Below are 11,299 nucleotides of genomic sequence, written 5' to 3'. Positions count from 1 at the left end.
CAAGGCTGGAAGAACTCATTCAGTCAAGCAAGAACTACGAGTTAAAACCTTTCTGGTCCATTTATGAGAAGGGGTCGCCTATTTAAGAGACTACCGAGGAAGAATTACTTTTTCCGAGCCATAGAGACGGAACCTGACAATCACTGAAGGCAAACAACAGGAATTCTGCAGATGCTGGAAATTCAAGCAACACACATCAAAGTTGCTGGTGAACGCAGCAGGCCAGGCAGCATCTCTAGGAAGAGGTACAGTCGACGTTTCAGGCCGAGACCCTTCGTCAGGACTAACTGAAGGAAGAGTGAGTAAGGGATTTGAAAGTAGGAGGGGGAGGGGGAGATTTGAAATGACAGGAGAAGACAGGAGGGGGAGGGATGGAGCCAAGAGCTGGACAGGTGATTGGCAAAAGGGGATACGAGAGGATCATGGGACAGGAGGTCCGGGAAGAAAGACAAGGGGGGGGGTGACCCAGAGGGTGGGCAAGGGGTATATTCAGAGGGACAGAGGGAGAAAAAGGAGAGTTAAGGCAGCGTTGTGAAAGGCGGTGTTGAGGCTGAGGTGGGGCCCTATCTTCTTGAAAGTCGCGATCAGGATGCAGGGGCCGACTGGTCTTCCCCTACTCCTGGTCTTTCAGCTCCTGAAGTATTTTTTGGCGAAACGTAGTGATTCTCGGCCTGGATTCGTACTCTCAGCGGCTGTTGTGATTGAAGCATGATTGACATCCCAATCCGGAGTATCTCATAAACAAAATGAACACGGCAATCGATGAAGAAAGAATTCAACCAACGACCCCCGGGTAATCACAGCAAGAACCAGAGGACGCCTCCTCGGTTTGCTTATGCGTCTGCGTAGCATCCGGGAGTTTATTGTGTGCGATGATGTATCATGTGCGTCCTTACGCCAGCGTTACGTGCGGCGAGCGAAAGACGGACGTGGCAGCGACAGGGGAGACGCCGAGAGAGGCCTTGGTCAGGCGGTAAGTGGCCGGGGTCGGGGAGTGGCTGGAGTTGTGGTTAGCGCTCCGGCGTATTTGGCACTGAATGCCCCAGGGTTAAACACATCGCTGGCGGCAGTAGCGCAAAATTTAGGGCTCAGGTTAGCCGTGTGTGGCCACAGATCTCTGCCCGACGTTAACGGTGAATGGGCACAGGCAGGCGGCTGGTAGCCGGGGATCGGTTCGAAGCAGGAGGTCAGTCACCCGGGCTGGACCCTATCTTAGATAGTGGGTGGACCAGGGCTGGAGGTGAATCGCCCCAGGGGTGTGTCTCAGATTCGAGGCCTGTATGCTGCCCGTCCAGGGTATCGATGCAACAGGCCCCGGGTTTATGGGGCTCCGTCTCTCCGGCCTTGGGGCCGAGGCTTGGGTCTGAAAAGGCTGGTGAATCATATCGGGCAGCGACCGGATCTTCCGCTCATTTCTCTGTAGTTTGATGCTTCTGCACTGTCTAATCCACCCCGGAATCTTCCTGATTACCGGCCAGACGTCAGGGCTCTGCTGAAACATTCGCGGGTTTAATCCACTTCACTGTGTGATGTGCCCTTGGCTCAGACCATTGGCTACAATAACAGAATGGCTGGATTTTAGCAGCTTCTTTCACGATTTCAGAGATTACCAGTTGGGAGTGTGATCACTACAACTTTGTTTGAGGATTGTATGTTGGTGAGGCTTCTGGAGGGAACTAATTAGCCGTTCATCAAAATTCTACCTTTTGCTTTCACCCGAGAATTTATCTGATATCCAAAACAAGGGATATCTAGGTGCTATTCCATATAATTTAGTGCACTTTGGCGGTGTTTTGGAGAGTCAGGATGAGGTTCTATGATTAATACTTTATATTAATTCAAAGCTGGCATTTATTGCCCATCCCTAATTGTTTTTGAACTGATAGTGAGTCATCATCTTCGACTGTAGCAATTTTCTGGTGAAAGTATCCCTGAGGAGGAACTTGAACCCATAAACTTTTAATATAGGTGGAAGTTATCCACCAATTATTGCCAGCACTACTTCCAGAAATGCAAGTTTTGGTTTAACATGCATTAATTTTGTCTAAGGATGTTTGCTCCTGGTTGCATTAATTCTCTTGTTATTAAGTTATTGGTTGTTGAATCATGATGAGAATTGGCTTTGGTTTACTGAGAGTTTGAATGTTGTGATACATCTCAGAATCAGGCTGATTATCACTGTTTAATGTGATGTGTAATTTGTTTTGCAACAGTAGGAGAGTGCAAGGTATAAAAATAGAGGATGTTTAGAAATCTGATGACCAGGAAAAGGGCTGTGCCTCTTCAGGCTTCTGTATCCACTCTCCACATGCGAAGTGAGAGTACCCTGCACGGTGGGAGTCTTTAATGTGCCTATAGCCTTCTTGAGGAACTGCCTTTTGAAGATGTTGCCAGTGGTGGGATGTTGCTCATGATGGAACTGGTTGAATTTACAACCCTGCACAGCTTCCAATCCAGGCTGTGATGCAGCCAGTTGGGATGTTCTCCACTGTACATCTGTAGAATTTGCAAGAGTCTTTTGACACAAGAAATATTCACATTGATTTGCAGTGCCTCCAAGTATTGCCTGCAGCAGTATCTTTTGAAACATGGTCCGTTCCCATTTCTTGCTAAACTGGAATGAAGTGGGGGAGTGATGGTGTAACATTAAATGCTCAACAACTTTGATCACTTCCTGTGAGCATACCTAACGTAAGTGTTTTTCTGCAGACTTTCTTGACGTGTTTTAACCTGTCCCTGGAAGAGGAAAACTTGCTTAGGCTATATGGAAACAACAGGAATTCTGCAGATGCTGGAAATTCAAGCAACACACATCAAAGTTGCTGGTGAACGCAGCAGGCCAGGCAGCATCTGTAGGAAGGGATGCAGTCGACGTTTCAGGCCGAGACCCTTCGTCAGGACTAACTGAAGGAAGAGTGAGTAAGGGATTTGAAAGTTGGAGTGGGAGGGGGAGATCCAAAATGATAGGAGAAGACAGGAGGGGGAGGGATAGAGCCAAGAGCTGGACAGGTGATAGGCAAAAGGGGATACGAGAGGATCATGGGACAGGAGGTCCGGGAAGAAAGACAAGGGGGGGGGGACCCAGAGGATGGGCAAGAGGTATATTCAGAGGGACAGAGGGAGAAAAAGGAGAGTGAGAGAAAGAATGTGTGCATAAAAATAAGTAACAGATGGGGTACGAGGGGGAGGTGGAGCCTTAGCGGAAGTTAGAGAAGTCGATGTTCATGCCATCAGGTTGGAGGCTACCCAGACGGAATATAAGGTGTTGTTCCTCCAACCTGAGTGTTGAGGTTGGAGGAACAACACCTTATATTCCGTCTGGGTAGCCTCCAACCTGATGGCATGAACATCGACTTCTCTAACTTCCGCTAAGGCCCCACCTCCCCCTCGTACCCCATCTGTTACTTATTTTTATGCACACATTCTTTCTCTCACTCTCCTTTTTCTCCCTCTGTCCCTCTGAATATACCTCTTGCCCATCCTCTGGGTCCCCCCCCCCTTGTCTTTCTTCCCGGACCTCCTGTCCCATGATCCTCTCGTATCCCCTTTTGCCTATCACCTGTCCAGCTCTTGGCTCTATCCCTCCCCCTCCTGTCTTCTCCTATCATTTTGGATCTCCCCCTCCCCCTCCAACTTTCAAATCCCTTACTCACTCTTCCTTCAGTTAGTCCTGACGAAGGGTCTCGGCTTGAAACGTCGACTGCACCTCTTCCTACAGATGCTGCCTAGCCTGCTGCGTTCACCAGCAACTTTGATGTGTGTAGGCTATATGGGACTTTTGCAGCATTATGTTAACTCACTGTTTTATTTCGGTGCCTCCAAGCTTGCTTTGAAGCGTGTATCTTTTCTGACTTGAAGCTGTGGCTCTGCCTAAGCTGTGTGGCATTACAGTCTTTCTTTTACCACTTCATTTTTATCCCTCTTGGCAGAATTCAAGATTGCATGATGTCATTTCCTGTACACGTGTAAAGGAGAATGAACAAAATAATTGTTACTGCAGATCTGATGCAACACAAAAAAACACAAACGATAAAGAACATTATAATATAAAAACAGAATAAACATAAATACATAAGATAGCTTTTATGAGTTGATCGTATGTCCATAAAGTAATGATAGGTGACTGACAGGAAATAATAAAGTAGTGGTGGAAGCGTTGATCAGCCTTGCTGCTTGGAGAATATAGCTGTTTTTGAGCCTGGTGGACATGCCTTCTGCCTGATGGGAATGGGACAAACAGTCCATGAGCCGAGCAGGTGGAATCCTTCATGATATTGCAGGCCTTTTACTGACACCTTGCTGCTGTATGTGTGTCCTTAATGGTGAGGAAGTTGGTGCTGGTGATGCGTTGGGAAGCTCTGTCTCCCTGCTATAAAATATTCCTGTCCATTGCAGTTTCTGAACAATGATGCAGCATGTAAATCATAAAGTACCTCCATTAATTGTTGCCTTTCATGAATTAATTGATGGATGCAGTTACCTTCTCTACATTTGTCAAGTTTTCTTTTGAAATGGCTTTTGGTCTACCTCTACTTGTTCACACACTGTATCTAAATTCTAATTTCAACTGCTTTCACTAGCTTCCTGACCTAATTTCATCAGCTTTTTCAACATGGTGTCACCCACGCATTAACTTTTAAGCGATCACTGCTTATTATTTGGATGCATGTCAGTTATTCGTTATTGAGTATATTGACTTTTAGAACATTTGTAATGTTAAACTGGTTGCATTGCATCCTGCATTACTTATCTTTAGCTCTTTAATACTCAGCCCAGTGTGGATGGTGACAGCTTTCCAATTGACACGTGTCCTCTAAATACTCGTGAAAGTCTATTTTAGAAGTTGCGTAATATCTGTTTTAACTGTCTTGGAGTCGAGTTATTAATTTTAAAATCTTGGTGTCTGCAATTAAACCCTACAGGACTTTGGAACAGTAAGATAAAGTGTAGTTTGTTACCGTGTGATGAGCAGAGTCCATGAACTCTGATTTTCATAAGCATTATCAGAAATGTGTATTTGCAGGTGCAGCTGATTGCTGTATGTCCTCACTTTGTTGAAGTGGAACACAAAAAGTTACAATAATATTGAAAAGGTTTGTTCCAAATTGCACTGAATTCAGCATGCAAAGATTAAGGTGATTTTTGTTCATTGTTTAGTGAAGAAAGATTAATCTGCACCTAATTATAATTGTGCACCAGAAATATTTATGGTATTGCTGTTCAGTCTCTAACTTTGGTCATAAGCAGTTTTTCTGTAGTTGTGTTTATGAGAAATCAAGTAGGCTTGACTTGATGATTTTTATAAGTGTAATACATTTCATTAGCATGTGAGTATCCTGAAAGGGAATGGTAGAAGGAGATGTTGAGATGCTGTTTCATCTCTGGACTTTTTCCTCCATTTCCACAATTTTGAACTTAAGTAGAGCCTCAAGTTGGACATGAATCACTTAATTCTTGGGGAAACTAGATCTTTGGACATCCCACCAAATTCAGCTTGGAAAGAGTGATGTGAAGACGGTGGTTTCTTCAAAATTTATTCTCAACATTGTGGATGTGTGAACAGATTGGAATTTGGATAAAGACACATTCCATGTGCTTACTGGTGAAGCAGGCTTTATGGTCTACTTGTACTATCATTTTAAATATGAATCAGTGGAAGTTACGTGGAGTACAAAAGTAGGAAGTTGTTATTCTAACCTTACAGGTTCTTGCTACACGACATTTAGAGTGGTGTCGACTATATTAGTCTCTGTATTTAAGGATGAATATCCCTTTTTTTGGGAGCATTGAAAGATTCTCTAGGATCATGGGTTGAAGTATGCAGAGAGTTTGAGTAAATTGGATTACATTCATTGAAGTTTAGAAAAATGGGGATTGATCTATATGAAAGATACATGATTAAGGGTCCACACCATCTGGGACATGCCACTACAATAGGGAGGAAATATAGGAACCTGAAGAACCATACTCAGCAATTAATTTTTGAACTATGTATAAACACTACCTCATTATTTCTTTTTCATTAGCACTATTTTGTCTTTGTATTGCTGCTGCAAAACATATTTGCCTCATACAAGATAGTGATAATAAACTTTATTTGGAAAGCATAGGATATATACATCCCAAAGAGAAAGAAGCATTCTAAAGGTAAGGTGACACAACTGTGGCTAACAAGAGAAGTCAAAGCCAACATAAAAGACAAAGGGAGGGCATATAATAGAGCAAAAATTAGTGGGAAACTGGACAACGGGGTGACCCATTGGGACACCCTTTGAGAGAAGGGTAGTGCAATCTGATGTGACCAGAATGAACATTAAAATTTCCTAAATGCTATTGGTATCGCTTTGCTTTAGAAACTGAAGTAGAAAACCTCAGTTTATTAAAGAAGAATGACACGTAGCAAAGCAAATATAGCTCCTCCTCATTCTCATTTAATGAAGGAAACTTTTGATGGCATCATTTCTGGTTTATCTGCCATCCTTGTGCCTCTCGTTGTCATTCTGGAGGCATGCAACCCATTCATCCCATCTCTTCTGCTGTTTGTCTCTGATCCTGGTGACGTGCATGCCTCTGCTCCTCTGTCTCTTCTTCTCTCATCTTTTTTTGTCCTGACTCTTAGATCCTGGAGTCGTGCAGCCCTGGCCTCATCCGATTCTTGTTCTCTCCCTCTCCTTGCTGCTTCCCGACGACGTTTGGCGTCATCTCTTGACCATAATGTCCCCCTTCCCTTTCCACGCGGCATAATTAGGCTGACCATTTTTTAACCCTAATGCTGGATAGAAGATACGAAGCAGTAACACCTTAAGGATGCTGATTATTCTTGATAATGTGGTTGGCACTCTCCTAAATGGACGTGATATAGTCACCGCTGTCCTTTGACTGCAGCATGGGTGTCATGGGTGTTTTATGGGTGTCTCAAAGTACATCATTACAATAAGATTTAATTATCTCTTATTGATGGGTGGCAGTTAGATCTGTCCCAAGCCTGCACATGCTGATGGTGATTAGCAGAATGTGACCCGTCGAAATAGAGCTGCCCTGCCCTTTTGCTCCGGTAAGTGTCGCTGCTGAGACTGGCCGTGCGCATGCGTCGGGCTGTCGCGTCCCGATTTCCATGATGGCGGATCAGCTCTCAGATTAAAAGGGAGCCTGTTAATTTTGGCGAATGAGCAATTTTGTACGAATATATAACCCTGAACTTGGCCTGCATTCTGTAAGTTAGCGCATTTTAATTCGACTTAGCCAAAAAAAGTGCCGCTGTAATGCATTGTTTGCGCTAATTGGAGGTCACAAACAGTCAGACCATGAGAGTTTTAGTATAGATTACAGGATTGGAAAGCTTTTAAAAACCAACAGAAGGCAACTAAAAAAGTTGTTAAGAAGGTAATGATGGAATACGAAAGAGAGCTAGCCAATAATATTCAAGAGGATACTAGAAGTTCCTTCCAGTATATAAAATGTAAAAGGGAGGCAAAAATGGATATTGGTCCTCTGGATATCAATGCTAGAGAGGTAGTAATGGGAGCCAAGGAAATGGTGGACGAACTGAATAAATATTTTGCATCAGTCTTCACCGAGGAAGATGCAAGTGGTATGGTGGAAGTTTCAGTTGTCATGGGTCATGAAGTGTGTGAAGTTACCTTTAGTAGGGAGAAGATTCTTGGGAAATTGAAAGGTCTGAAGGTAGATAAGTCACCAGGACCAGGTGGTGTACTCTCTAGGGTTCTGAAACAGGTGGCTGAAGAGATTGTAGAGGCATTAGTAATGATCTTTCAAGGATCACTAGGTTCTGGAATGGTTATGGAAGATTGCAAGTGTCACAATACTCTTCAAGAAGGGAGAGAGGCAGAAGAAAGAAAACTGTAGGCCAGTTAATCTGACCTCAGTGGTTGGGCAGATGTTGGAGTCGATTACTAAGGATGAGGTCTCAGGAAACTTGGAGGCATGTGATAAAATAGGCCATAGTCTGAATGGTTTCCTGAAGGGAAAATCTTGCCTGACAAAATTGTTGGAATTCATTAAAGAAATAACAAGTAGAATAGACAAAGGAGAATCAGTGTATGCTGTGTACTTGGATTTTCAGAAGGCCTTTGACAAAGTGCGACACATGAGGCTGCATAAAGCAAACTACGAGCCCAATGTATTATAGGAAAGATTCTAACATGGGTGAAGCAGTGGCTGATTGGCAGGAGGCAAAGAGTGGGAATAAAGGGAGCCTTTTCCGGTTGGCTGCTGGTGATGAGTGGTGTCCCACAGGGGTCTGTGTTAGGACCAGTTCTTTTTGTGTTACATATCTGTGATTTGGATGATGGAGTTGATGGCTTTGATGCAAAGTTTGCAGATGATATGAAGATAGATGGAGGGGCAGGTGGTTTTGAGGAAGTAGAGAGTCTACAGAAGGACTTAGATTAGAGAATGGGCAAAGAAATGGCAGATGGAATACAGTGTTGGAAAGTGCATGGTTATGCACTTTGGTAGAAGAAATGAGAGGGTTGACAATTTTCTAAATGGAGAGAAATTACAAAAAAAAAACTGAGATGCAACAGGGCTTGATGTCCTTGTGCAAGATCTCCAAAAGGTTAATTTGCAGGTTGAGTCTGTGGTAAGGAAGGCAAATGCGATGTTAGGTTCATTTCAAGAGGACTAGAATATAAAAGCGAGGATATAATGTTGAGACTTTATGAAGCACTGGTGAGGTCTCACTTACAGTATTGTGAGCCGTTTTGGGCCCCTTATCTTAGAAAGGATGTGCTGAAACTGGAGACAGTTCAAAGGAGGTTCATGAAAGTGATTCCAGGATTGAATGGCTTGTCATATGAAGAGTGTTTGATGACTCTGGACTTATACTCAGTTACTGACTTCAGAGGAATGAGGGTGACCTCATTGAAATCATCGAATGGCCTTGATATAGTGGATGTGAGGAGGATGAGTGAGTCTAAGACCAGAGGACACAGCTTCAGAATAGTGGGGTGTCCTTTTAGAACGGAGATGAGGAGTGCATCCAGAGAGAGGTGAATCTGCAATTCTTTGCACCAAGCAACTGTGGAAGTCAAGTCTTTATGTATATTTAAGGCAGAGGTTGATAGATTCTTGATTAATCATGGCATGAAGGGATATGCAAGAAGGCAGGAGATTGGGGCTGAGGGGAAAATTAGATCAGCCATGATGAAATGCTGCAGCAGACTCGATGGACTTGAAGCCTAATTTTGCTCCTATATCTTATGGTCTAATATTGAGATTTCAAAGCAGATGAGTCCATTGGTGGAGATATTTTAGATCTAGGCGAGGTTTCAGAATCAGAGAGTGCCGTCTTTTTGGTGATAACTAAGAATTTTTTTTCAGCATTCTGATTCTTTGAAAATTTCTACCCCAAGGAGTAGTTGAGGCTGATTCACTAAAATTATTGAAGTTGAAACCTAAAATGCTTGAGGAGAGAGCATGAAAATGGCATTGAAGTCAAGACTAGAGCAGCTGTGAGCTTAGTGATTAGGAGGCTGAAGGGTGGCTGGCTTACTCATGTTTTTTGTTGTTCTGAGGTGTTTTCTTTCTGTTGTACTTTCGAGTTCCACTAATGTCTGCTTTCTGGGTCTCTTTCCCCCCCCCCCCCATCAAGTAGCTTTCTCTAATTGCTCTTTCTGTTGAATGTTATGATTTCTGCTGTTCCTCCTGTCACTGGTGTCTGTATGTGGTGAGACATGAAACATTAGAGCGTGGATTGCTAATTTGTAAGTCTATATTACACAAACTTGCACTCAGTGGGCCAAATGGCCTAATTCTGCTCCGATGTTTTATGAAAATGAGAAGATTGTTTGCAGTGAGGTAGCCCGAAAACCCTACTAGACCGCCACCACCGGGACTCACACCCCAGACCTCCGCGCTGCGGCAGGCGGTGGAGCAGAATCTGGATGGTTCTTGTCACCTGCTGTGATAAGTGAATGGGACTGATCGAGCTTCTGAATGCTTCCCTTTGCTGTCTATCAGTGATCCCAATTTAGTAATCTAGATTTTTGGATGAAATTAATTTTGAAATGCTGCAATGACTCCATTTAATGTTTTTGTTTTCAGGTATACAGGATATTGTTGTTTCTTTATCTTTTTGCATAGCTGAGAAATCTTTTTTCAGAGCTCAATCTATACTTGTTATGCAAAACTATGGAGTTATTCAGAAATAAAAATATCAAGGTCAAAATAGAACTTGTGAATACTAGGGGAAAATTAATGTTCTCAGTGGATCAGGCAACTTTGAATATTGGGTTTCAAATGTGATAATGTTCTCTCTGAGAGGTTTCATGACAAACTTATTCTAGGTTATCGGGTAATTTGGAAGTTTGAGATTATTTTGGAACTCTGGTTGTCAGCTACAGCTCTGCAAACAGGTATTCACCGAGTGAGGTAATCATAATAGGGGAAGTATAGGTCCACCCTGGCTTACTATCCTGTTGCTTATCATTGGCTTAAAACTTTTCCCTTGACTTTTGGTATTCCTTTTTGACAGTCCTTTGTGAAGGCTCATTGGTAGTCTTTATCAAAGCTTCTATTGTAATCTTTTTAAAAAGCTGAAACATGAGTTTCTCAGATATGTATTTGCAAAATTTTGAGTTGCTGATGTCCACAAAGTAGGAATAACTTTTAACATCGGATAATGCAGCAGATTATCAACATTTTAGAGTAACTCTGAAATTTGGATTATTGGTTAACTGGCTTGCTCGAGATGACGGCAAGTGTTTTTGGATAAAGTTGTCAAATTTCTTACTGTACTAAACTTTGCATTTCAGTTTTTCCTTGAGCTCTTCCCCACTGATATTGACAGTTGAGGCCAGTTCATTGGCTATATTTAAGAGGGAGTTAGATATGGCCCTTGTGGCTAAAGGGATCGGGGTATGGAGAGAAGGCAGGTACAGGGTCCTGAGTTGGATGATCAGCCATGATCATACTGAATGGTGGTGCAGGCTCGAAGGGCCGAATGGCCTACACCTGCACCTATTTTCTATGTTTCTATGTGATTGCCTAGTTAGTGTTCCAATGGTTAACACTGAAGCAGACCTCAAGAGATGGTGAACTTGTGGCTTAAGATTCTTTAACCGAAGAAATGTGCAAGTACACACCTTATGGGTGGTGTGTACTGTATTTTTCCCTCCATCTCAGGTCCTCTACTGAGAGCTTGAAGGTTAGGCACAGTATCCTTGCTGTTCCTAGTAGTGCACTCTTCTGGACCAAGATCTTGAATCTTGTTCCTGGGATTTGTGGAGTCACTCCCTCAGTACAGGCAGTGGCAGCCTCAGCAGACACAGGTAGCACC

The 11,299-nt window shown here is 43.2% G+C and overlaps 1 protein-coding gene across 3 annotated transcripts in view; it reads left to right on the top strand.

Annotated features, from left to right (window-relative positions):
- Positions 1 to 870: 870 nt before the first annotated feature.
- The window catches only part of LOC140212080 (protein transport protein Sec24C-like), an 85,066-nt gene continuing 74,637 nt past the window's right edge, over positions 871 to 11,299 (top strand). For 2 of the 3 annotated variants that reach the window (XM_072282576.1, XM_072282574.1), the window contains exon 1: positions 871 to 973. The gene's annotated coding sequence lies outside the window, so the exon portion shown is untranslated. Of the gene's footprint in view, positions 974 to 1,015; positions 1,187 to 11,299 lie in introns of those variants that run through there. The other variant, XM_072282575.1, reaches the window with a different exon arrangement.

Source organism: Mobula birostris, chromosome 18, assembly GCF_030028105.1.
Source record: "Mobula birostris isolate sMobBir1 chromosome 18, sMobBir1.hap1, whole genome shotgun sequence".
NCBI classification, from domain to species: Eukaryota; Metazoa; Chordata; class Chondrichthyes; order Myliobatiformes; family Myliobatidae; genus Mobula; species Mobula birostris.
This window is presented reverse-complemented; position numbering and strand designations above follow the sequence as displayed.